This window comes from Phocoena sinus, chromosome 7, assembly GCF_008692025.1.
Source record: "Phocoena sinus isolate mPhoSin1 chromosome 7, mPhoSin1.pri, whole genome shotgun sequence".
NCBI lineage: Eukaryota > Metazoa > Chordata > Mammalia > Artiodactyla > Phocoenidae > Phocoena > Phocoena sinus.
In genome coordinates, this window is record NC_045769.1 from 31,494,988 (window position 1) to 31,522,030 (window position 27,043).

A 27,043-nucleotide genomic window follows, 5' to 3' on the forward strand; every position below is an offset into this window, starting at 1 on the left:
TATTTTATGTTCTATGGCACAGTTGACCTTAAGATATTTTCTAGTGTGCCTAATCACACCAGTCCTTTAAAAGCAGAAAGTTTTCTCCCGATGGTAGCAGAAGAGGAAGTCATAGGTGAAGTGTGAAAACAATTCTTGATGTTGCTGGTCTGCAGGTGGAGGGGAACATGTAAGAGAGAGTGCAGGTGGCCTCTAGGATCAGAGAGCTACCCCTGGCTGACAGCCAGCAAGGACAGAAGGACCTCAGAACCACAACAACCCCCATGAACTGAATTCTTCCAACATAGCTTCCCAGGTAAGAGCTCAGCCTGGCTCAACCTTGTAAGAACCTAATCAGAGAAACCAGTTCAGTCTGCCCAGAATGCTGAGCTGCGAAACTGTGAGCTAATAACCTGGTCTCGTTTTAAGTAGTGAAGTTTGAGATAATTAGTTAGCCTTGGATTTTAAATCTACTCTTCTATATGGAATTGATGAGGTTAAAGTTTTAAAGTCTATCCTTTAACTTGCTGTGATTTCTTTAATTAAACTAAGTTAAAAATAAGTTAAATGTTAGTTTCTGACAAAAAATTTAATTATAGTATTCGAAGACATTCCCCTCTATGAAGAAATTCAAAGATATTCCCCTCTTAGTACGCTATGGATCTGAGGTTTGGAAAAGTGAGAAAAAGAGGGATGTGTCTTCTTAACTGACCATGTCTTTTAAGAACTAGAAGCTTCAGAGTTTGAAACATACTACTTTTCAAAACTCTGCTTCCAAAAAGGAGAGTACAGATCTTATGTTTCAACTTTTTTTTTTTTTTTTTGGGTACGTGGACCTCTCACCACTGTGCCCTCTCCCACTGCGGAGCACAGGCTCCAGACGCGCAGGCTTAGCGGCCATGGCTCACGGGCCCAGCCGCCCCGCGGCATGTGGGATCCTCCTGGACCGGGGCACGAACCCCCGTCCCCTGCATCGGCAGGCGGACTCCCAACCACTGTGCCACCAGGGAAGCCTCAACTTTTTAATCAAAAAATTTTAAGCACATAGAAGAGTAAAATGAATGCTGATATAACCGCTACCTGGATTGAACTTAACTAATGTTCTGTGATAGTTGCTTCATCCATGTGTTGGTGTGTATCATTCCTTTATTTCTGAACCAAAGTAAGTTGGAGACTACAGGATACTACACCATGCTTCTCCTAAGAACATTCTGGTCATAACCACAATATTATCATCACACAAAAAGTCAATGAAATTCCATTTTGTCTAGTGGTCCATTCATATTTTCAAATTTTCCCATTTGCCCTAAAGTATCTTTTATATATTTTATAACTTTTATTATGATTATAACCTAATCAGAATCCAATCAAGTTTCACACATTGCATTTGGTTGCCTTTTTTGATTCTTTAAATCTACAATTGTTTCCCCAGTTCCCCTGGGTTTTTCTGATGTAAGTTTTTGAAGAGTCCAGTCCAACTGTCTTGTAGAATGTCCTATATTTAGAATTTGGCCAAATTATTTACTTATGTCATTGAATGTGTTCCTCCATCCTTCATATTCCCTGTAAACTGGAAATTAGATTTAGAGTTTAGCTTGGTTTAGATTTCACTTAAGTAGTTTGGGCAAGAACATTTCATTGAGGTGCACATCAAGAAGCTCATGGTGTCAGGTTACCTACTGCTGGTGATACATATTTTGATGACAAGCATGGGTGCCACCGGAAAGGCACATTTTAGCCAATAAAAGCAGTCACTAGTTTGCAGAGTAATCTTTGTAAATGTCTTGTTTTCCTACAACCTCTCCAAATGGTTTTTAGCAGCATCGATGACTCTTGATTGAATTAATTGCTACTTTTGGATTTTCAAAATAATCTTATAAACGCTGTAATTCCTCCTAAATGTGTAGTTGGCAGACTACTGTCTTGTTTTTTCTTTTGGGGGTTATGTTTTCATTTTTTTCAATCCTCTCCGTTTTCATTTTCAAGCACAGCTACATTCTTACTTTTGAACAGCTTTTTTGAGGAATAATATACATACAATAAAATGGTATATACATACCATTTCAATGGTAAAGCTTGAGTTTGGACAAATGTACATAGTTGTGCAAACATCACCACAGTCAAGATATAGAACATTCCTACCGAACAGTTCCCTCCTGCTCCTTTGCAGTTAATTCCCTCACTTCACCCCCCAGAAGCCACTGATCTAATTTGCATGATTACAGTTTTGCCCTTTTAGAATTTCATTTAATGGAATCATATTACAGTATATAGTCTTCGGTGTCTGGCTTCTTTCACTTTGCGAAATGCTTTTTAGATTCACCCATTCTTCTGCATGTAAAAAAGAGTTGCTCCATTTTATTGAGGAGAATTTCATTGTATAACTAGAGCACAATTTGTTCATCTATTTACCAAGTGATGGACAGTTGGGTTGTTTCTAGTCTGGGGCTATTATGAGTATAGTTGCTATGAACATTCACATACAAGTATTTCTGTGAACATGCATTTTCTTTCTTTCGGGTAGATACTTAAGAATGGACTGGCTGAGCAAGCATAGGTTTAACTTAAAACGTCAGACTGTTTTCCAAAATGATTGTACCATTTTCTGAATTACCACCAGCAATGTCTGAGAGTTCCAGTTCTGCACCTTTGCCAATACTTGCTATATTCACTTTTTAAATTTTAGCTGTTTCAGTGAGTATAGGGATATCACTGTAGTTTTTAACTTGCAATTCTCTAATGGTTAGAGACTTGGTGCACCTTTTGATGTGCTTACTGGCTATCTTTATATCTTCTTTCCTGGTATGTCTGTTCAGATACTTTGCTCATTTTTTAATCAGCATGAATTTTTGTATAAAGTAAGAGTTATTTGTATATGCCAGATACTAAGTCCAATTTATCATTTTTTTCTTTTATGGTAAGAAATATTTGTCTAACCTAAAATTGAAAAAAATTTCTCCAATGCTTTCTTCTAGAAATTTCATAAATCTATGATCCATTTAAAATAATTTTTTGTATATCGATAGAGTTGTTTTTGTATTTGCATATAAATATCCAATTTTATTAGCACCGTTTACTAACCAGACTATCCTCTCCCCAACTTAATTGCCTGAGGGGGGGAGGCATTTATTAAAAATTAGTAGACATAAAGAAGGTCTCTTTCTGAGTTCTATTCATTGATCTATTTTTCTATCCTAATGTCATTATCACACTGTTTTTACGTAAGGAGCTCAAGAAAATCTTGCAATCAGGTACTGTAAGTTCTCTTCAATTTTTCCCAAAATTGTTCTCACTATTCCAGCTTCTTTATATTTCCATTTAAATTTCATAATTGGATTATCAATTCCTACCAAAAAAAAACTTGCTGAGTTTTGTTGGTGACGCACTAAATCTATATATAATCAATTTGAGGAAAATTATCAATTTAGTAACAGTCTGATCCATAAAAATGTTCTCTTCATTTAAATCAGTCTTTTTTCTCTCAGCAATGTTGTGTAGTTTACAACATACAGACCTTGCACATATTTTGTCATACTTATTCCTAAGTATTTCATTTTATGTTATTTGTAGTAGTATTACTGTATATCACTATGTTTAATGCTACTTTCTCAATTTTTAAAATTCAGTGTTACAATATATTATAGACTTCATTTTTGATGCTCAAAATTCTACCACTGAAGTCCTGTCCAGCTGGCTTCTGATTCCTTTTGAGGTGACTTCATTAGACTGAGTGTCTTTTAGGTTAGGTAAGTAAGGTTTTCCAAGCTCACCCTGTATCTTCTCTGTGTGAATACCTTTAACACCTTTAATGAACATTTAACACTAAAAAAATTATTGTGAAAGACACCATAATGGCAAGCACCCTGCTAGGAATGGGATGGAAACTTGAGAGGCTCAGTTAGGGTGCTGTGTGTGCCCTCATTGTAAAGTTGAGCCCAAGAGGCAGAAATTAGGTAGTCCTATATTGAAAAATCTCTGTATTAAATCAGGCATTTTTCTCCAATGGTCTACTGCCACAATAAACCTACTCAGGTTTGTAAAAGTGAACATCTAAATGCTAATACCTACCTAGTCCAAATATCCATAGTTAAGTTAGATATATCACTAGAATTAGACACAAATGTGAGTTTTACTAATTAACGTGTTTTCAGGCTTCTAGTAACTGCTTAAATTTGGAAGTCTCCAAAGGAGGGGGGAAGCAAGAAATACTTATTTTCTTCTTCTGTGAATGTTAGACTAAGAGCAAGGTAATAAATTAATGGTCTCCTATCAATGGTTTCTTACCCAGCACCAGAATATTGGGGGCACTGAGGATGTCCAGAGAAAACCATGGCCAGAGGAAAACTGTGCTGTTTCCTCCTCCTACCCGCTCCCACCCAATGTGTCTAAGAAACAAGGTCAGGTTTCTGAAATCCAGTCCGTCTCCTTTGCACAACTGCTTATGTGTGGCAATGGGTTGATGAACGGGCGATAAGAAAGGTAGTGTTAGGCTCCCCTGGTGGTGCAGTGGTTGAGAGTCCGCCTGCCGATGCAGGGGACAGGGGATTGTGCCCCGGTCCGGGAAGATCCCACGTGCCGCGGAGCGGCTGGGCCCGTGAGCCATGGCCGCTGGGTCTGCGCGTCCGGACCCGGTGCTCCACAACGGGAGGGGCCGCAACAGTGAGAGGCCCGCGTACCGCAAAAAAAAAAAAAAGAAAGGTAGTGTTTTCCTGCCTTTTTACCAAGTTACACATTGGTAGACCTGACAACTGTTTAATTTTGATAAACCATACCAAAAAAACATACAATTATTTTTTACATCAAAAAAGGATGGTAAGGGTAAATTAGGAGGCTTAGAGGAAACAAACTACCTCACCGCAAGTGAGCTCAAAAGGAGAGCTTGATGGTTCAACCTACTCTTCCAGAATGAAAAGGGGAAGGTAAATAACCTTGGGGAACTGTAAAGGGTGCCAGAGTTCACTCAACTCACCTGAGTTCTGCTCTAACCCAATCTGGTCAGAACAGGTTCTAACCAGATTGCACTTATCTAAGAACTTAAAAATGAATATAACTCAGCTAGACCATACGTAATCGTATATTTAACATTAATTTAAATCATTTAATGTTATGCAGCTTTTAACTCAAAGAACTCCCAGTTTCACTTGGTTAAATGTTTCCTTCATATTTCTCATGACTATATCCCGGACTCAGACAGTTCAAAGGTGGTCCTACTGATGACCAATTTAGAGAGTTCTGCCTAGTACAGTTCTCTGCTGAACTCATCCCGGGAAAAGTCCCCTCTTTCACTGGCGTTCTGTGACAACAAATAAACTGCTAAGTGGGTCTAGATTGCTTTTTACATAACCTAAGCCCAATTTGGGGGGAAATATTAAAACCTAATAATTTATAAACCTTCTATCATGAATTCATAATTCATACAAGGAATGTTCTTTTGTTAGTAAAAGGTAATATAACTTTGTTTTGATTTTAATCACAGACAATGGTAGACAACAAAGGAACACAAGTTATTACAAGACCAACAGGCAATGAATCTTTGGATTGGTCTTAAAATAGATAAACTGAGGAAGTGGTGATAAAGCAGTGTAATCCAATTTTCAGAATCCACAATAAAGTAAGAGCTCTAAGGCATAATAGCCACCATTCACTGCTTCAATGGGTGACAACCAGAGCAGCAACTGTTTATTTTTATTATGCTACAAACAATAGCAAAAAATGGCAAAAACAGGGGCTTCCCTGGTGGCTCAGGGTTTGAAAGTCCACCTGCCGATGCAGGGGACACGGGTTCATGCCCCGGTCCAGGAAGATCCCAGGTGCCGCGGAGCGGCTGGGCCCGTGAGCCACGGCCACTGAGCCTGCGCGTCCGGAGCCTGTGCTCCGCAACGGGAGAGGCCACAACAGTGAGAGGCCTGCGTACCGCAAAAAAAAATGGCAAAAACAAAACTAGGAACAGTTTTCCACCACTAAGGAGGTAGATATGGTCAAGGCTTACAAAGCACCATATTTGTAATCAACCACCACCCTCCAAAATATCTAACAGTGCATCAAGCTAACTTCTCTGCCTCCTCCTACACTTTTAATCTTAGAATTCCATTTCTCTTTTCAATCTGTTGCCACTGAAATCTGAGCAAAGACTGATTTTGGTCAAACACATTCTATGCTAAAAAAGTCTATAAATCCCAAAGAAAGAAAAATCATGGCAGAGAGAATTTGCCATCCTCTGTAGCACCAGATGGCACAGATAAAGGGATGTTGTGCACTCCAGCTCAGCAAAGAGGTAGTTTTATCACTGTCATTTATACATGCCCCAAAGGTGTGCAATCCAAACTAATATGGAAATTCTTCAATGACAGCTGAGACTGAAATGTTCCATCTGTGTTTAATGCAGAGATTACCTCCTTTATTCTCCAATGAGAGCCTTTCAGAATATCACTATGCAGTTTTTTTCTTCTGAAAGACAACAGCCTTCTCACTATTTTTTCCCCTACATCTGTTTGCAAGATTGCTTTTAGGAGGATGGGCATAAGTTTAGGAAAGCCAAGTACTCTTCCGTCTGCAGTTTTAACATCAATTTGAGCATGTAAAAAACTACATACTCATTTTGCTATATATGACAAAATGCTATGGTACAGAAAACTTGCTTACAAAGCAGCAAAGCCACGCTACAGAAATTAACCATTTAAAACCCAAGGCATAGCCATCATTTATATAGATATAGACATGAATATACATCTTAATATATATACATATACCGGTGTGTGTATTAAATGGCCTGTAACTTGAGGGAAATGAAAAGAATAATGATTTATATAAAAAGGAAAAAACAAAAGAAGAATCAATGGTCACAATAGTCATAACGATATAAATACTAATCTGGTCTTTCAATTTATTTACTCATTTGGAGTGGAAAATAATGCAACGCAAAAATAAAAAATGAATGGTTAACCCAAGGGGTTAAACTGTCCAAAGAAAGTATGTAACAAAGAAAGCAGGTCACTGTTGGATTATAAAAATAAGTCATGTAACAGCAACTTTTACACATGAGACCAAAGCATTTACCAAATGCCTAAATAGTGCTTTGCTGCATGATAAAATGATGCACCTTTCATCCTCTGGAGGCTCATAATTTAACAGTACCTGAAGAAGGTAATTTAAGAAACAAAGTTGTAATATATATGTTATTGATATATTAACATTGTGAGACATAGGAGATGGCTGCTAGGTATCACACTTCAAGATTATGCCATAAAAATCACATCTTAAGCATCTGTGAGATGGACAGTCATTTGTAGGTTTATTGCAACAAGAGTTTCAGCTTTATGGAAACAAGAGCCTGGGGGACGAGCCGGTTAGTGCCTCCAGAAGCACAGTTTGCCTCTTCTCACTGAGGAGGTAGGCAAGAATCCAAGGAACATGGTGAGAGTGTACAAATCTCTAAGTTCTTTTTCCTGCAAGAGCTGGTTCTGAAAGAAACATCGGGATCAATGTGGAAAAAAGCCTGGCAACCCCGGAGCCAAGTGCTCAGTTTTTATATTTCAATAGTCCATGAAAACTGGCCAACAGCAGTCACGAATACACAGTTGCATGGCTACCTAAGGCCCAATTAAAACTTTCAGCCAAATGGATTATTTTGCACCATCACCAGCAAATGTTCGTCGAAGGCTTTGTGTCAGGCCTCACCTGGGGACTACATGCAATGAGGCCCTCACCCCATACCCACCAAGACTCTTCACTTAACCCATTCTAAATCCCGGATCCTATATTCAACCTGTCAACCTGTCCTCAAATAGCAGAGAATGAATATCTTTCTTCCTCTTTAAGAGTAAGGGCAGCTGGGCTTCCCTGGTGGTGCAGCGGTTAAGAATCCACCTGCCGGGCTTCCCTGGTGGCGCAGTGGTTGAGAGTCTGCCTGCCGATGCAGGGGACAAGGGTTCGTGCCCCGGTTCGGGAAGATCCCACATGCCGCGGAGCGGCTGCGCCCGTGAGCCATGGCCGCTGAGCCTGCGCGTCCGGAGCCTGTTGCTCCGCAACCGGAGAGGCCACAACAGCGGGAGGCCCGCGTACCGCAAAAAAAAAAAAAAAAAAAAAAAGTTTCTTTCTGCCTTTGTTATCCAGTAGTCTTAAATTAAAAGGGAAGATGACTCATAAAGCAGAAAGCTTACAGGAGCGGATTAAGATAACCTCCATTCAAATCCCAACTCAGGTGCTCTCTACTTTGTTGGGCTATGCAACTCACACTTTGAAATGATTTTCTCAACTATAAAAAGGGAATAACAATAACAATTTTACTATCACACCTAATAGGATTTTTCAGGAGAAGAGGAAAAGATGCAAGTGAACACGCTTTGCAAGTTTTAGAAAATAAACATGTACCATGCAATAAATCCTTTATAAGACCAAGCTCATTCCAACCAATGCTCAACTTCTCCTTTACATTTCACAGCTAAATTTCTTGATTAAGCTACATGTAATTACTGCCTCAGCCTCAACACCTTTTACTCTTTGTAAAAGCAAACTCCTGCGATTTTCGCTCCATTAATTAATTGGCCTACTCCACACAAACAGCGTAGGTTTTATCCTTGCGTCACTGCTCACGTTCTGTCATCCTGAGCCCCTTGTCTCCCCCCAACCTCTTTTGAATTTCCTTCCCCTTGATCACTGTAGTAGTAAATTGTGCTGCAGTCACTTATCTGAGAACTTTATGGAACTAGGTTGAGAACAAACCACACATAAATGGATAAAGATATCCCACAGAAAATTCGTATGTTTATTTGTTACGGTAAAATTACAGGAAAACCGTGACTGAAAATACTTGACCTTTGTTTAGAAACCAATCATCAATATGTAGTTTCCTACATAACTGAGTCAGGAATTCTGGATAATATTTTTAGTTTATTGAGTTTAAAGTATTCCTTAAAGGCTGGAAGTTCATTAAAAACCTAAGTCTAGGGGCTTCCCTGGTGGCGCAGTGGTTGAGAGTCCGCCTGCCGATGCAGGGGACGCAGGTTCGTGCCCCGGTCCGGGAAGATCCAACATGCCGCGAAGCAGCTGGGCCCGTGAGCCATGACCGCTGAGCCTGCGTGTCCGGAGCCTGTGCTCTGCGGGGGTGGGGGGGGCCACAATAGTGAGGGGCCCACGTACTGCAAAAAAAATAAAACCCTAAGTCTAGGCCCTCAATGAATGCTTAGGTGTCATTCAAATGGAACAAACATACACACACCAAAAAATAAAAACAAACCAATAAAAAGGGCAAGAAAAAATACTTAACACTAAGAGCCCATCGGCTCTGACAGTCTTCCATCCTGGCCTAATGATCTTCTCATTTGCCATGCAATACTTCCTCTTACTCTAGTCCTGGCTGAACTTTCAAATTGTCAAGGAGCCTCAGTGAATTATAAGGGCAGAAACCTGAATTGCAGAACGAGGAGGTGAAGTGAGATCATCATGTTCTTTAAACAACTCATTTAAGTAACTTGTCTAAGAAAGGAGAAAGGGGAAAGATTAGGACATTGCAGAGAAATGACTGCAAGGAGGAAATACAGGAGGTTGTTTTCTCTTCTTGGTTTTAACAGTGCACAGCTGAGACAAGTCAGTACAGTAGAGGTTAAAGACAGGAGAGAGAAGGGGCCTATGAAGTTAAATTCTGGGGGTAGAAGGAAGGACATGAGATTAAAAGGGTAAGTGGAAGAATTAGCCTGGCTAGGAGAAGCAATTCTAAGTCTTGGGGGCAGAAATTAATTTTTTTAGACAATAAGATGAAAAACAGAGAAACTTTATTCAAGCCTCAGCTCTGTTTTTTTCTATAAGGCAGCTTAGGAAGATCATCAACTAAGAGCTGAGAGGCCAGGGATGGGGATGGAGCTTAATCAGGACAGTGAGGTTTTAGGGTTGCCACTGAAGGAACATAGAAGGAGCAAGCCAAGTAAAAGTACTCAGTTTGATGATTTTTCTCCAGGGGTGCTCAGCGGCCAAGGTGCTAATACAGCAAAAGCAAGGATATCTCCATGATTTTAATTCCACAGTCCACAGGCCTTTGATTCCATTGCCCTAAAACACACTGCAACTCCTGGGCTGCCATCTTGAAAGAATGAGGGTGAACCAGCGGCTGAACTGGGAATACACTTTAAGCGATGCTATTAGGGATGGCTCAGCATTTACTTTCAAGGTTAAATTCACATTAAAATTGCATTACTGTTCATAACACGAGGTGCATTCTTTACCCGTCACCGTCCAACAGAAGCATGAGAATGAACATAACGGTCTCTTCCCTTTTACTGAGAGAAGCTACTGCTGACAGTAAAGAACTTCCTGTGAATACAAGCATGGCAGAGCGACTGATGGGAGGCCTGCAGCCCTCATTGGACTCAATCTGTCTGTTAGTTACTGTTAATAGCACAGGCTGCCACTGCTGCGCGTGGCTTCTTAGTCTCCTAGTCAGCATGACATTTTTCTTCCAACTGAGCTAGTCCATCTTTGATTTCTGCAGTGCCAACATGGTCTGTCAGCTACTGTCACTTCCCAGATGTCTATGGCTATGCGACATTGGTGGGCATCATGTCAGAATCGTCCTTGAAACACTCACTGTCACCTCCCACAAGTTACAGAGTTGACCACATGGGTATTTCATTAGTTTTCTGGTGTTTTCTTTGACATTCTCATTGGGATGCCCTCATAAAGGACGCCAACAGTTTACTAAATATTGGATGAATAAATTCCAGAGCCTCAAACTCACTCCTGCTTTATACCAGACTGCTCAAATATATAACATTCGTAAAGTAGATTTCACAGACTCTTATCATCCTGCAAATGGCCAGTGGTTGTTAAACTAAATGGCACCATCAGGGAAAAGAGGGTATTTTGATCATAGTTCCAAGGTATTTTTTAATTTGTAAGGTGTTGCCAAAATTATGAATCCAAATGATTAGAAGGAAATAAAATGTGACAAATTAAACAGATTACAGCACATGAAATAAGTAAAATTACTATGTTCCTTTAGTCTTACTTTATATTAACCATATTTTCTATGTTTATTAAAATGGGAACATTAAAATACATTTTCAAGTATTTCATTCCAAATTCAAGGCACTTTCTCTCTTTCTTTCTTCCCAGGAAAGATTACAACTTTTTGAAACACAATCCTGTATTCTTTAAGCAATATCCTTAGTTGTGTCTAACAAACTACTGCTTTATGTCCTACAACGAGTTCCCTCTCCCACCAGATTAGGTGGAATTTTGAAATGGATTATTTAAATATCCACAGTTCACACAGAAGAGCAAAACCTCCAGGAAGAAAACCTAGATTTGTCTGTCTTTCTTCATATTCAATTTCCTCCTGTTCAATCCCTTGTTTTTAAATATGTTCTCCACTAGATCTCAGCGTGGAAACTCCTATCACGCTGTACTTATTCGTGACACTACCCTACTTCCCAATTCCACTCCCTCTTGCCCTGCCTGGTGGCTCAGTCAAATTCTAATAATTATGATGGGACTGAATCAGTTTTAGCTCTCTGTAACTTCTTCTGTTATACTCACCCACACCCACTGTATAGCACATACAGCCTATATTACTTCTTCAGGCACATCATCAGACTTCCACATACAACTTGTCTCCACAATAAGATCGTGAACTTCTTGAAAGCAAGGACAGTATTTTCCTATTAATTTGTATCTCCTACTACTGCACTTCCACATAGTTGTTCCATGAATAATTAATAAACCGAATATCAAAGGGCCACCTCTCCAAGTTATGCAGGATGCCTATTATACAAACCAAGATGTTATAGATAATCAGAGGGAATTCCTGGAAGGGAATTTTTAACTATCCACTGATGACAGAGGTCCACCAAAAACAGTGAAAAGCAAATTTATACTGAATAAGAAAGCAATAATTTAACAGTGATGGGATACCTGGAAGAATGACACAAATAATTAATTCTAAAGTGCCTTCTCACTATGAATACATTACTGAGTATTGCTCCATGTGGGGCATGAAATCCATAAAAGATTTCATTCTGAATCAATGATAAGATTGGGGGACATTACATTTTTTAAACATTGTGTCAATTATTTGCCAGTAACTCCTAAGGAAAAGATAGGCTGAAATGCAAAAAAGATAAGCTAAAAATTAAAACTTTGATTAGCAACAATACATGAAAAAAATAATCGCCTATCAAACTTTCCTTAATGAAAGTAGCCATAACTAACTGCTCTTTTAAGATGAATGGAGACAAAGTATAATGAAATGTGCTTTGGAACGTCGAAGGTAATATTCAAGGCTTCCAGTATAAGCAGTACCTAAGGGTTTCCTGACCAAGAAGACCAATTTTAAGCAAAGGCACTGGCCATAAGGTTAGTAACTGTAAGAATAGCAATTTTCATATTCTTGTTTTGTGCCCAGAAGGTTAGATACAATAACTCAAAATCAGCAAACTTATTACTTGCACAGAGAAAAAAAAAAATCACTGTTTCTTGCCAGAAGAAATTTGGAATTTATTCTCAGGTCATATAAGTAGTTAGGTGAGACCAACATGTCAGTCACGATATGCTAGTCTCCCTTAAAAGTCTTACCTGGTCAACCTTCAATTTACTTCCATCATGCCCACTTTCTCCTACGAATTATCATGACATTTATCATTCTACCATCCTGCCCCAACCCTGGATTCTAAACTCCCTTCTAGTAAGTGATTTATCACACTGCCCTCTCTGCCCATTGCTGATTTCTAGCCCATTAGCAACCGTTAAGAATGACAATACCACTTTTGATTTCCCTTGAAAGAAGAAAGTGGCTTTAAACCAACATGGAACAGAGGAACTCCCATCAGCACAGGTAGTAAAGTGTTACAAAATTGTTTATTGTCTCCTGACTGGTGTAGAGAATAATGAAAAATCCAATAAACCAAATGACAAAAATCTTCCTTTTTGTCCTTTGACAAACCTGAAAGAATACAGATGAATGTCTCTGGTTTACTGGGAAACATAATCAAGCTACATTTTTTTCACAAAATATATGTATTATGCCTAAAAAAACGGTCAACTAATTCAGAGCAATTTCTGAATTCTCATTTTTTAATACATTTCTTAATAAACATAAAATGAACTAAATCATTAACCGCGGCTAAGTCACTTTAAAACCAGTCTACTTTGTTAAAAATATACTCAAACAGGATCTAAAAGTTTGTGTTGGGGTGAAAAGATGATATTATAACATCTCAGTTAATTCTTTCAAAAAATTAATATAGTGATCCAGGAAATATTTTTTTCATATTCAGAAGTGGCCAAATGGTTATATAGGAAAAATCAACTAATCATTTCCAGAGATAGGTAAAGTGTCAAAATAGTGACACTCATGGGCTTCCCTGGTGGCGCAGTGGTTGACAGTCCGCCTGCCGATGCAGGGGACACGGGTTCGTGCCCCGGTCCAGGAGGATTCCACATGCCATGGAACGGCTGGGCCCGTGAGCCATGGCCGCTGAGTCTGCACGTCCGGAGCCTGTGCTCCGCAGCGGGAGAGGCCACAGCAGTGAGAGGCCCACGTACTGCAAAAAAAAAAAAAAAACTGTACCTCAATTGTTAAATTTTGATGAAACAATTGCCCTTACTATGCTAATTCTTGACTGTTCTCCTTGACCTATCATTTTCAGGCAAACAAAACAGCAGGAGGCAGAGGGTGAGAGTGGGATTGTAGACACCACAGCCTCTGTTCCTCTTCAAACAAGCAAGGTGGCAGCAGGACAGCATCCTGTTCATATTTAGATGTCTCTACAGAGCTCCACACAATGAATGCATTGTAAACATGTTCATTTGAAAGATTTAAGCACTCACAAAAGTGTTGGTATTTCCCCACCTGATTAACAAAGACCAAAACCAATACTATCTGGAATCAATAAAAGTTAACAATTAGGATACCTGTCCAAACTCTGGGAGCATCTATCAGCCCACAAGCCTCATCTCTCTTCTCACTAGTCAAGCACTTTAGAGACAAGATCTTAATAGTGCTGCCTTCAACAAAAGGAGTACATTGAGCAATGGGCACAGTAACCAAATATGTTTGTTCTGAGATGCATCTGAGGGTCTTGGTTTTAATTTAAATTACATGAAGCGAGCCAATCTAATTCAATAGCACTGTCATCCAGGAAGCTGTCATCGCCAAAGCATTGAACAACCAGGTATTACCAGATAAAGTCATCCTAAAATGTGAGTTAGACATTTTTAGAAATGTATTTTTTGTCATTATAAAGTCGTAACAAATTCAATTTCATAGAACATCTTGACCAACTAATTTCTACCAAGTAATTAACTCAATCTTTAAGGTCCAATATTTGTCAATGGATAACAAGTTTATTTCAATCTACCTAGTTTATAGAAATTGATAAAAGAATAATGTCAGAAATATTTCTTGTTTGTGATTTCCCACTGATATTAATGTAAGTAAAATCAGTAGATGTCTTGGCAATGGAAACACTAATGATTATCTAACAAAGGTATCATTTATTCATTTAGTGCTTTGTGCCAGACACAGTGCAAAGTGCTAAAAACATCAGTACATAGTTTACAAAGTGCCTCTACATACAGAGGTAGCTCTTAATGAACTGGAGACAAAGTGGAGGGTCACAAATATCACAAATCCCTGTTAAAATAAAAGCAGCTGAAATCTGTAAGCTTATTTCACAGCTAGAGTTCTACAAGCTTCATTTTAAAAAATGTAAAATGAATTCGAGTATAACAGCTTAAGAATACCAAAGTATCACAGTTCTACTAAAATGGCCAAAAGGCTACTGTCTGTTAAAATACCTTTTACTATTGTCATTTTTCTTCTTTATATATTTTTGAATGTTAGAACAAATTTTGAGGAACATTACTTTGTCACTGAGAAAAATGTTCTTTGTCTTCTAAATATTGTACCATAAAACTGAGGTCAGAATTTGTAAGTAAGTGACTCTTGATCCATATTCAATTTAAAGACATGTTAAATTTGGCTGACATTTCAATAAAGGTCTAGCTTCCTGTTTGGATCTGTAAAAACCTGTCCACTTTCCTGGACTAGGTAACAACTGGTAGTACTGCCCCTTTAAAGCAGCCCTTCTACTCTAGGGAAGGCCTGGCCATTTTCACCTGCTTGACTCTTACAGGCTGCAGCCTGTGTCTCCTGGAGGTATTCAGTATAATTTACTTATGTAAATTAGCCTCACACTCCATCTCTGTCTTTTCTTCTCTACCAACTGGCTGAAAATCGTTATCATCATCGAGTGTCTCAAACTCTAATTCACCTAATCATCTCCTAGTACGTACCTTCTTTTCAGTAATAAAACCAGCCAGGTTTTAGCTGCACCCTTGCCTGCAGCTACAGACTATCTTTCCTAGACTCCCCTACAGCCAGGTGAGGTCTTATAACTAAGTTCCAACCACAGATTCCGATTCAGATCTGCGGTAGGTATTAATTCTCAGAAGTTAAATTATCAACAGCAATAGGGCCAGGCCCAGGAGTCTTTTTTTTTTTTAAGCTCCCCAGGTGAATCTAATGTATAGACAGGGTTAAGAACTCCTGGTAAAGCATGGTAGAGTGATGAGAAAGACACCTAAGAGTACAGATGCTTGGCTTCTACTCCCAAAATCACCTTCAACCCAGACTTCGATATGAGAGAAAAGTAAACCTTCTATCTTGTTTAAGCCACTGCCACATGGTCTCTGTCAAAGCAGAACTCATAACCTAACAAATACCACAGGCAGCACTGATACCCCACCTGGTCAGCTCGGAATCATACGGATGCTAGCTCCAATTCTTATGCCTATTATCTGCTGACAGAACCAACCCTGCACTGTCTGATCAAGATCCCTTGACACATTTTTTTAAGTTTAATTTTTCCCTTTTGCTTTTACCTTCTGCTCCAAGAACTCACCGAAAACACACAAGATATCAAATCATTCTTTTTCTTTTTGCAATCATGAACTGTCTGATTCCTTTCCCATGTGATACTGCAAGTTGTTTAATGGTATCCTTTTTCCAACTTATTCATAATTTCAACTGTTGTTTGAATGTTAAGCAATATGCAAGTTTTTGCCTTAATTCCAATACTTTAGTTTGAGTTATTTTAGCACATTTAAATTTTAAAAGGCCCAACACCAACCTACCACTCAGATTTGGGCGAGCCACAGAAAAAAACAAAACAAAACAAAAAGAATTATGGCCATAACTATGCAAGTTACACTAATTTCCTACTGGACAGAGCAGCAGGAAATCCCACATGGCAAGGAACCCAACGTGGCCTCTATTTGTTACCATATCAGTACAAATAAGAGATGTCATCTAACTTATGGATATTTTTGTTGGCTCACAGTAATTTAAGATTTTAAGAAAAGTCTATTATCACTTTTGTATAATTAATCCAAACACCAATTAATCTACAGCTAAATAACAGTTAACTGTATTTTCATTTGACCTTTATAAAAATCCTGTAAAGACAGCATTGTTACACGCCTCTAGCAGATACTGACAAAGAAACTTTTAAAAAGGAAGTAATTGCAACAGGAAAATACTTGATTTTTATTTCAACAGCAAAAAGCAGAGAAGTAGGACGTGAATGAACAAATTTTCCCTGGAATTTATTCACAATAGAATAATATTTAAGTAGCTTGTGTTACCTGTTGTTCTTATATATTCACAGCAAAGTTTCAGGTAGTTACTTCTTCAATTTAACTTAATTTGTATGAAGAGATGAAGTATGTACCTAATTTAGAAGTACATTAAAAATGACTGTACATTCTGAAATTTATAGTTATAAAAAAGACAACTATGTAAGTAATAATACTTCTGGTTTCTCTAATTTTAATGTAATTTAAAATTTTTAAATTTTTAATGAAAAAAGAAAAGTTTGAAATCATGCAAGAGTTGTGTGAAAAGGCAAAACAAAATAACCAGAAGTTTACATGTAGTTTAAAATGTGCATGTTTTCATTAAGATTACAGGTTTTTAAGTAAAAACACATTACTTCACACAGCATTACAGTGAATTAAATGAACAGTTAATTTACACTTTAAAGCTATCTACTACTAAAATGATCAAAGATTTTCATCATTCATATTTTCTATTAAAATATCAGGCATAATTTCAAAAATAAAGAGACAAGCATTTGAAGTCACTTGGCCCTAATTCCTCAACTCTTTGCTAATCCACTAGGCTTTGAAAATATACCTCAGTCTACAAATATTCCATGTTAGCCTTGTTTGCCATGAAATAATTACTCCATTAAACGATTATAACAAAATACTGTCAACTAAGTAGTCCACAAGATATGCTTTTGAAAAGTTTCATTAGAGTCATGCCTTTACGAAATGAGGTCAGATAATAAGTACGAACTTCAATAGTATCATAAAACACAACTATAAATATACTCGATTTTTAAAACTGTTAGAGAATAAACTATTTCCGTTAATTGGCTATTGTCTCCCCACTGGTCTATAAATTCTCCCAAGGTGTATTTTATCTATGGTTATAAATTTCACCAAATGTATATCGGAGAGCGAGCTGTACAACTGTTGGTTAACTACACCTGTCATGAGTAATCAAGATGAAAATGCAATGATACATATTTTATTGCCTGATGCTACTGCAGTCTCTGAGGCAGGTTTGCACATCATCTGACCTGCCCCAAACTCCACACAGCTGATAGACTATGGATGCACATCTCTCAAAGGCAGCCAAGCACTTGGATAAACTCAAGAAATTTGGTAATCTCACTCCCTTTTGGATTTGATCCAAGACACCAGAAACTACTGCCAGTTAACAGTGGATATTGAACCTAATAAGCCATGACAATGTTGGGGGTGGAGGCCAAGTGCAAGGTCAGTAAGCAGGGAAAACTAATCAAGGGGGGAAAAGGAAAGGGAAACATAACAAGAGACCAAAAGACTGGATCCTCCCCAGAGAAACTTACGAAGGAATAAAACCACGTAAACCCTGAGAGATTAATTGCTTCAGGTCCTGAAAATGTTCCCATTCCTCTTCTCATTTCTCGTGAGGCCTGCTTTTCTGCTCTCGGGAACACACCTTAAATCGGTTTGAGTGAGATTCTGCCCCTTGAAACCAAAAGTGCTAAAAGGTAGGTCGTTCACGTAACATTAAAAGACATGCAATGCATGCAAATTTGGTCTGAGGCAATTCAGCAGAACTATCATCACAAATGTCCATCACTGAGGCCACGGAGCACACAAACTGAGAACCAATCTACCAAGCTGAAGCTGGGCCTCCCTGGTTGTCCGTGGCTGCCGGACATTTACCCAGCCACACCTGTGCTCTAGCCGCTGCAGCTACCTGAGACACACGTGTCATCTCTGCCGCGTCACCATCCCAGCCATCCCTCCTGCTATTTCTGCTACCCTCGAGTTGTTTCCCAGTTTGGCTCTCTGGCTTCTTGCCCACCTGACTTCAGGTGACATGGGGATTACTGCTCTCTACTCACTTTACACTAGTACACTTATTTAAATTCTTCACCATTACTTGGCGTGTCTGTTGGATTACTGGTCCCCCAACCCGTAAGCCATTTCCCCTTCAATCCATGCCACCACTGAACTCACCGCACCCTCAAACTGGCTGAACTGAAATCAAAAAAGATGAAAGAGACTTTGACCTGCTTGTAACTACGGGGCTAAGATACGGGAAAAAATGGGAGGAGGGCTTTATAAAGGGGAGGAAATGGAAAGACATTTCCTTACTTAGCGTTTACAAGTAGATTCAATTAAGAGGAAACCCCTATGGAAATCATTAACAATGCTTAACTCCTTACTCATGTAGGCTGGACTTTTAAAAGTTAGAAATATTTAATATTAAACTAAAATATCTCAGATCTGGGTATCCAAGTCTCAGGTTTCCTTAAATCTGTTTCCTACAGGATTAAATAAGGTTTGGGTTTTCCACAAAGGTACTTTAAATCTTAGATCACCTTATTAAACCTGCGATCACTCTTAACTGGCTCACTCTGCAATAATTAAGGCAATGAGGTGCAGAGTCCATTGCTGAAAATCCTGGAGGAAAAGATGGAAGAATGAAATTTCCCCCTAGTGCCCCAATCCACCCTATATCAATATAAGGACATCAGGTAACCTTATCCGTACATGCTGCTTCCACAGCATATCATGATTTCTATCATAATCCATTCCCACTACCTTCACAAAGCACACAATCTTTCGATACATATCTTCTACTGATTAAAGTTCCATGGTCTCATTAAACAGTCACTCCTTGCCTAATCAATTAAAATCCTGCCTACTGTATTCCAAGAACGCACTGTAACTAAGGGTATGCTTCGCAAACAGTAATGTGCATACAAATCACTATGGGATTTTGTGATAGTGCAGTTTTCAGTTTAGTAAGTCAAGAGTAGGGCCCAAGGGCTTCCCTGGTGGCGCAGTGGTTGAGAGTCCGCCTGCCGATGCAGGGGACACGGGTTCGCGCCCCGGTCCGGGAAGGTCCCACATGCCGAGCGGCTGGGCCCATGAGCCATGGCTGCTGAGCCTGTGTGTCCGGAGCCTGTGCTCCGCAACGGGAGAGGCCACAACAGTGAGAGGCCCACGTACCGCAAAAAAAAAGAAGAGTAGGGCCCAAGATTCTGCATCTCTGGGTAATGCAGATGTTGCTGGTCCATGGACCACACTCTCAGTAGCAAGGTACTACACCCTTAACTCAATACCAAATATAAATGGATCAACAGTAACTGGACTAAAGATAATCATTATCTCTTAGGAATAGTGTAGGGCTCTGTATCTTCTTTCATATTTATTTGTCAAGCACTTACTGATCATCTAATGAGTGTAAGGCACTGAGATACAAATACAGTTAAGAACTGGTCCCTACTTTAAAGTAGGCACTTTGATGCAGTAATGTTCCAGGGTTAGTACACACAAGAATTTTCTAGAGTGCTCGTTAAAAATGTAAATCTGTGGCTGCACTGCCTGAGTCAGAGGCTTCAGTATGTTGGGGTCAAGTCCCATGAATGTGTTTGCCAGGCAAGTCTGATGGCCTGCACTGAGGAATATTGCTTTAGTGGAGCAGGCAGATAGGTACAAAACTATAGGACAGGTTGAATTTAAGTCAGGGCAATGTGGAAATGGAGCACGGAGGATGGGATTCTGACCAGATGCAAATTCACAGAGGACATACAGAAATGTATGGGAGAGAGGAGTATATATAAAAGGTCAACAGTGAGGATCGTGGCTCTCAAGTCCAAGGAAAAGTGAAAGCCAAACCTGTTCAGAGTTGTGGGGGCAGGGAAGTGGGGTGAGGGCATATGTGAAAATAAGTTGGAAAGACTAGCTGTGGCTATATTACAAAAGACCCATGACTCTGGACTTGATCCCTTTAGGTCTTGGGAAGCTAATTCAAAGGGACAAAGGGAAGTACTGATATGCCTTAATTAGGCTGCAAAGAACTGAGCATTCCAAAGACTCTCTCATCGAGGACCACCTTCTCCAAAATGTCTTGCAAATTTCAAACTGGGGAACATGACTAAGGTCTCCCCATATGCTTTGCACAGAATTTTGGTTACAAAACAAAGCAGTCTGGGTTACAATTTACCTTTTAATTCACCAAGTGACAAATATTCAGCTTCAGAGCCAACAGCAGCAGAAATGGAAAGAAAAACAGCACGTGCTTTTTAAAAAGTTCAATGAACTAAAATAGCTTAAAAAAAGATTTTTTTAAACGACAACTAAAATTCTTGTCTAGCAAAATCTACAGGAAAAAGAATCCACACTAAAAATATGAATGATTTTCAAAAGCACATTTCAAAATTCGTTCTTAGAATGTGGCAGCGTCATAGGGAATTAAACTTCACTAGGATTAAATACAAAGTCTTCTTTAGAGACAAGGACCCCGTATTAATTTTTTTAAATGACTGGGTGATAACTACTAATCTATTTTAATTATTTTATTATCTCCAATAGTTCTTCACTATTGATCTCTGAACACTGAATTAAAAAAAAAAACATTCCTTTCAAAAGCAACTATAACCTCAAATCAAATAGTTTAGTAGAGATTAGCAAATCATACTCTATATTCACTTCAAGGATGCCTTGTTGGTAAGCCTTTTAGAAGCTGGTTCTTTGAGGGTGTCCTATAATTTTGTCTTTAAAGGATAATTTGCCACCTCTCATCGCTTAGGATACCTCTAATTGTAACGTGGAAGCCATTCAGCCATTAAATGTAATATCATTTCTGTTGTATAGCATAAAATGAAAATTATAGCACATCACTATAACACATTGTCAAACTGGAAAGTGAATGATGAATCCACAAGCAAAGTGATTAAGTGATTAGGCATTAGATACTGATGACTTGCCTTAAGTTCATGATGAGTTTTTTGTTACTCCCATTTTTTTTTGTAAATTACAGTGAAAAAGGAAGTTATCAAAGCTTTCATTTCATATAATCTGATATTATAGAGATAACTAGACAGTGGTATAATGGGGTGTTCTCAAATAATCTAAAGTACTTACGTACATATTCTCACTATACTTGGCTTCTTCTGACATAATTTCCTAAAGCAGAAAAGTTTCCTCTTATTGTTCTTTGGGGTATGGCACAGCTGACTGATCAATCTCCCTGCTTTTGTTAGGACAGTTTGGTGACAAGTGACAGAGCCCCAAACTAATGTAGGGAAAGTGAAATTATTGACTCATATAGCAATCTCAGAAAGATCAGGGACCTTATTTAAGTTCTGATACAAAGGAACAGGAAGTTCTTGGAGAAATCACTGATTCCAGGGCTGCACAGAAAAAATTTTAAATGATCCTCACACATCATCAATGGATGAATGGATAAACAAATGTGGTATAAAATATGATACAAGTTACAACATGGATGAACCTTAAAGACGTTATGCCAAGTGACTGCCAGCCTCAAAAAGACAAATATTATGATTCTACATACATGAGGTAACTAACAAGAGTCAAATTCATAAAGACAAAAAGTAGAGTGGTGATCATCAGCGGATGGGGAAATGGCGAGTTAATATTTAATGGGTACAGAGTTTCAGCCGGAGAAAAGCAAAAAGCTCTGGAGAGAAATAGTGTGAATGCACTTAAATGCTGCTGAACAGTGCACTAAAAACAGTTAAAATGGTAAATTTTGTTATGTACATTTTACAACAAAAATAAGGAAAAATATAGGCAATGGGAAGTACACACGCTATTTGGGAAAACAATTTGGCATTATCTTGTAAATGATGAAAATATTTATCTCAATATTTATTCCAATAAATCTCCTCCGGTGCTTATACCTTAGTTATATTCTTGCCTATGTGCTTCAAAAGACAAAATATGAATGCTCAATAATAAAATGAAACAGAAAAAATAGTACACAGTCCAAATATGCTTCAAAAGGAAAAAAGAAATAGGAATTAGTAAGCCCCAATATAGTCATACTCTACAGCAGTAAAAATGTATGAGCCAAACTTACATGCATGAATGTGGTTGAATCTCAAAAATATATTGACTGAGCAAAGAAAGTTACAACAGAATATACACAATAACAATACACAGAGTCCTAAAACACAAAATTATATATCACAAATATATTACATATCCATTCTATAAAACCTCTTAGACTGATAAACTCATTGGGATGGGAGGAAGATGAATATGACTGGGGAGCAGCATAAAGGAGGTCTGAAGGGTATTCTGCTATTTTTTTCAAGCTGTGTACTAACTACATGATACATGATTTTCCTTTTCATGCTTTATGTATCAGTTATATTTAAATACTCTTCTATTCATGGTATGGCTAACAACAGAGGAAAGAAATATTTTAAAAGGAAAAATAGGGCTTCCTTGGTGGCACGGTGGTTGAGAGTCCACCTGCCGATGCAGGGGACACGGGTTTGTGCCCCGGTCCAGAAAGATCCCGTGTGCCGCGGAGCAGCTGGGCCCGTGAGCCATGGCCGCTGAGCCTGCGCGTCCGGAGCCTGTGCTCCACAACGGGAGAGGCCACAGCAGTAAGAGGCCCGCGTATCGCAAAAAAAAAAATAAAATAAAAATAAAAGGAAAAATACTGAAAAAATAAATTTTCCTTGTCACAGACAATCCAAGTCCACAAGCCCCTCATCAAAAGGAATATTCCTTCAGAGAGTCGTAAGTGATAACTGTATATAAAGCCACTCCTATTTCTCCAAATATATATTGCTTTCCACCCCCAGCACCCTAAATCGTCTGTAAATGCTCTGATTTAAATCCCAATTCCAACAGTTTCTAACTATGAGAACTTGGATGTAACTTAACCTCTCTGCAGCTACGTTTTCCCAACTGTAAAATGAAGATGATAGTACTTGCCTCAGTGAATATTTAGGAGAATAAAGGAATACACATAATGCCCTTAGAATAACGCCTAGATATAATTTAGCTTTTTTTTTTTTTTTTGGCAGTACGTGGGCCTCTCACTGTTGTGGCCTCTCCCGTTGCAGAGCACAGGCTCCGGATGTGCAGGCTCAGCGGCCATGGCTCACGAGCCTAGCTGCTCCACAGCACGTGGGATCTTCCCGGACCAGGGCACGAACCCATGTCCCCTGCATCAGCAAGCAGACTCTCAAGCACTGCGCCACCAGTGAAGCCCTAATTTAGCTTTTTGAGATAATTGTAGAAACACGTGAGTCCAGGGTGCAGACGCCTGTCAAGCTCTGGCAGAGTCTCTGGCACGCTGGGCAGCGAAGATGTCCCGGCTCTGACCCAGAGGACACCAGGCCGCCCTGTGTGTCTCAGGCCACTGCTCTGCCCCTCCAGTGGTTCTGGGTACCCATCGCCACGCACCAGCCAGGCGGTTCCAGGGATTTGGATGTCCATGTCATTGGGGACCATCACTTTGCCTGCCAAATGGAAGCATATTCTCCTAAAAGAATGGTTCTAAAAACTCCATGAGGAGGACCTTCAAGATGGCAGAGGAGTAAGACAAGGAGATCACCTTCCTCCCCACAAATACATCAAAAATACATCTACATGTGGAACAACTCCTACACAACACCTACGGAACACTGGCAGAAGGCCTCAGACTTCCCAAAAGGCAAGAAGCTCCCCACGTACCTGGCCGTGTGGCTGACAGGTTCTTGGTGCTCTGGCCAGATGTCAGGCCTGAGCCTCTTAAGTGGGAGAGCGAAGTTCAGCACATTGGTCCATCAGAGACCTCCTGGCCCCACATAATATCAAATGGCGAAAACTCTTCCAGAGATCTCCATCTAAACGCTAAGACCCAGCTCCACTTAACAACCAGCAAGCTATAGTGCTGGACACCCCACACCAAACAACTAGCAAGACAGGAACACAACCCCACCCATTAGCAGAGAAGCTGCCTAAAACCATAGTAAGTTCACAGACCCCCAAAAACATACCACCAGAGGCAGTCTTGCCCTACAGAAAGACAAGATCCAGCCTCAGCCACAAGAACACAGGCACCAGTCCCCTACACCAGGAAGCCTACACATCCCTGAACCAACCTTACCCACTGGGGTCAGACACCAAAAAACAACGGGAACTATGAACCTGCAGCCTGCAAAAAGGAGACCCCAAACACAGTAAGTTAAGCAAAATGAGAAGACAGAGAAATACACAGCAGATGAAGAAGCAAGGTAAAAATCCACCAGACCAAACAAATGAAGAGGAAATACACAGTCTACCTAAAAAAGAATTTAGAATCATGATAGTAAAGATGATCGAAAATCTTGGAAATCGAATGGAGAAAACAGAAGAAACATTTCACAAAGACCCAGAAGAACTGAAGTGCAAACAAACAATGATGAACAACACAATAAATGAAATTAAAAATTCTCTATAAGGAATCAATAGCAGAATAACTGAGGCAGAAGAACAGGTAAGTGACCTGGAAGATAAAATAGTGGAAATAACTACTGCAGAGCAGAATAAAGAAAAAAGAATCGAGGACAGTCTCAGAGACCTCTGGGATAACATTAAACACACAAACATTCGAATGATACGGGTCCCAGAAGAAGAAGAGAAAAAGAAAGGGACTGAGAAAATATTTGAAAAGATTATAGTTGAAAACTCCCCTAATATGGGAAAGGAAATAGTCAATCAAGTCCAGGAAGCACAGAGTCTCATACAGGATAAATCCAAGGAGAAACACACCAAGACACATATTAATCAAACTATCAAAAATTAAATACAAAGAAAAAACATTAAAAGAAGCAAGGGAAAAGCAACAAATATCATACAAGGGAATGCCGAAAAGGTTAACAGCTGATTTCTCAGCAGAAACCCTGCAAGCCAGAAGGGTGTGGCAAGACATATTTAAAGTGATAAAAGGGAAAAACCTACAACCAAGACTACCCATCAAGGATCTCATTCAGATTTGACGGAGAAATTAAAACCTTTACAGACCAGTAAAAGCTAAGAGAATTCAGCAACACCAAACCACCTTTACAACAAATGCTAAAGGAACTTCTCTAGGCAAGAAACATAAGAGAAGGAAAAGACCTACAATAACAAACCCAAAACAATTAAGAAAATGGTAATAGGAACATACATATCGATAATTACCTTAAATGTAAATGGATTAAATGCTCCCACCAAAAGACACAGACTGGCTGAAGGGATGCAAAAACAAGATCCGGATATATGGATATATGCTGTCTACAAGAGACCTACTTCAGACCTAGGGACACATACAGACTGAAAGTGAGGGGATGGAAAAAGATATGCCATGCAAATGGAAATCAAAAGAAAGCTGGAGTAGCAATTCTCAAAGCAGACAAAACAGACTTTAAAATAAAGACTATTATAAGAGACAAAGAAGAACACTACATGACAATCAACAGATCAATCCAAGAAGAAGATATAGCAATTGTAAATATTTATGCACCCAACTTAGGAAGACCTCAATACATAAGGCAAATGCTAACAGCCGTAAAAGGGGAAATAAACAGTAAAACAATCATAGTAGGGGACTTGAATGCTCCACTTTCACCAATGGACAGATCATCCAAAATGAAAATAAATAAGGAAACACAAGCTTTAAGTGATACATCAGGGCTTCCCTGGTGGCACAGTGATTGAGAGTCCGCCTGCTGACGCAGGGGACATGGGTTCGTGCCCCAGTCCGGCAAGATCCCACATGCCGCGGAGCGGCTGGGCCCGTGAGCCATGGCCACTGAGCCTGCGCGTCCAGAGCCTGTGCTCCACAACAGGAGAGGCTACAACAGTGAGAGGCCCGCGTACCACAAAAAAAAAAAAAAAAAAAAAAAGATACATTAAATAAGATGACTTAATTGATATTTATAGGACATTCCATCCAAAAACAACAGAATACACTTTCTTCTCAAGTGCTCATGGGACATTCTCCAGGATAGATCATATCTTGGGTCATAAATCAAGCCTTAGTAAATTTAGGAAAATTCAAATCATATCAAGGATCTTTTCCAGCCACAATGCTATGAGATTAGAAATAAATCAAAACTACAATGAGGTATCACCTTACACCAGTCAAAATGGCCATCACCAAAAAATCTACAAACAATAAATGCTGGAGAGGGTGTGGAGAAAAGGGAACCCTCCTGTACTGTTGGTGGGAATGTAAATTGATACAGCCACTATGGAGAACAGTATGGAGGTTCCTCAAAAAACTAAAAATAGAACTACCATATGACCCAGCAATCCCACTACTGGGCATATACCCTGAGAAAACCATAATTCAAAAAGAGTCATATACCACAATGTTCGCCACAGCTCTATTTACAATAGCCAGGACATGGAGGCAACCTAAGTGTCCATCGACAGCTGAATGGATAAAGAAGATATGGCACATATATACAATGGAATATTTATTACTCAACCATAAAAAGAAACGAAATTGAGTTATATGTAGTGAGGTGGATGGACCTAGAGACTGTCATACAGAGTGAAGTAAGTCAGAAAGAGATAAACAAATACCATATGTTAATGCATATATATGGAATTAAAAAAAAAAAGAAATGGTTCTGAAGAACCTAGGGGCAGGACAGGAATAAAGATGCAGATGTAGAGAATGGACGTGGGGACACGGGGAGGGGGATAGGTAAGCTGGGCTGAAGTGAGAGAG

General features: G+C 39.2%; 1 protein-coding gene across 2 annotated transcripts in view; it reads right to left on the bottom strand.

The window, feature by feature from the left end:
- The window catches only part of PARD3B (par-3 family cell polarity regulator beta), a 1,051,931-nt gene that overhangs the window by 876,692 nt on the left and 148,196 nt on the right, over positions 1-27,043 (bottom strand). The window lies entirely within an intron of this gene.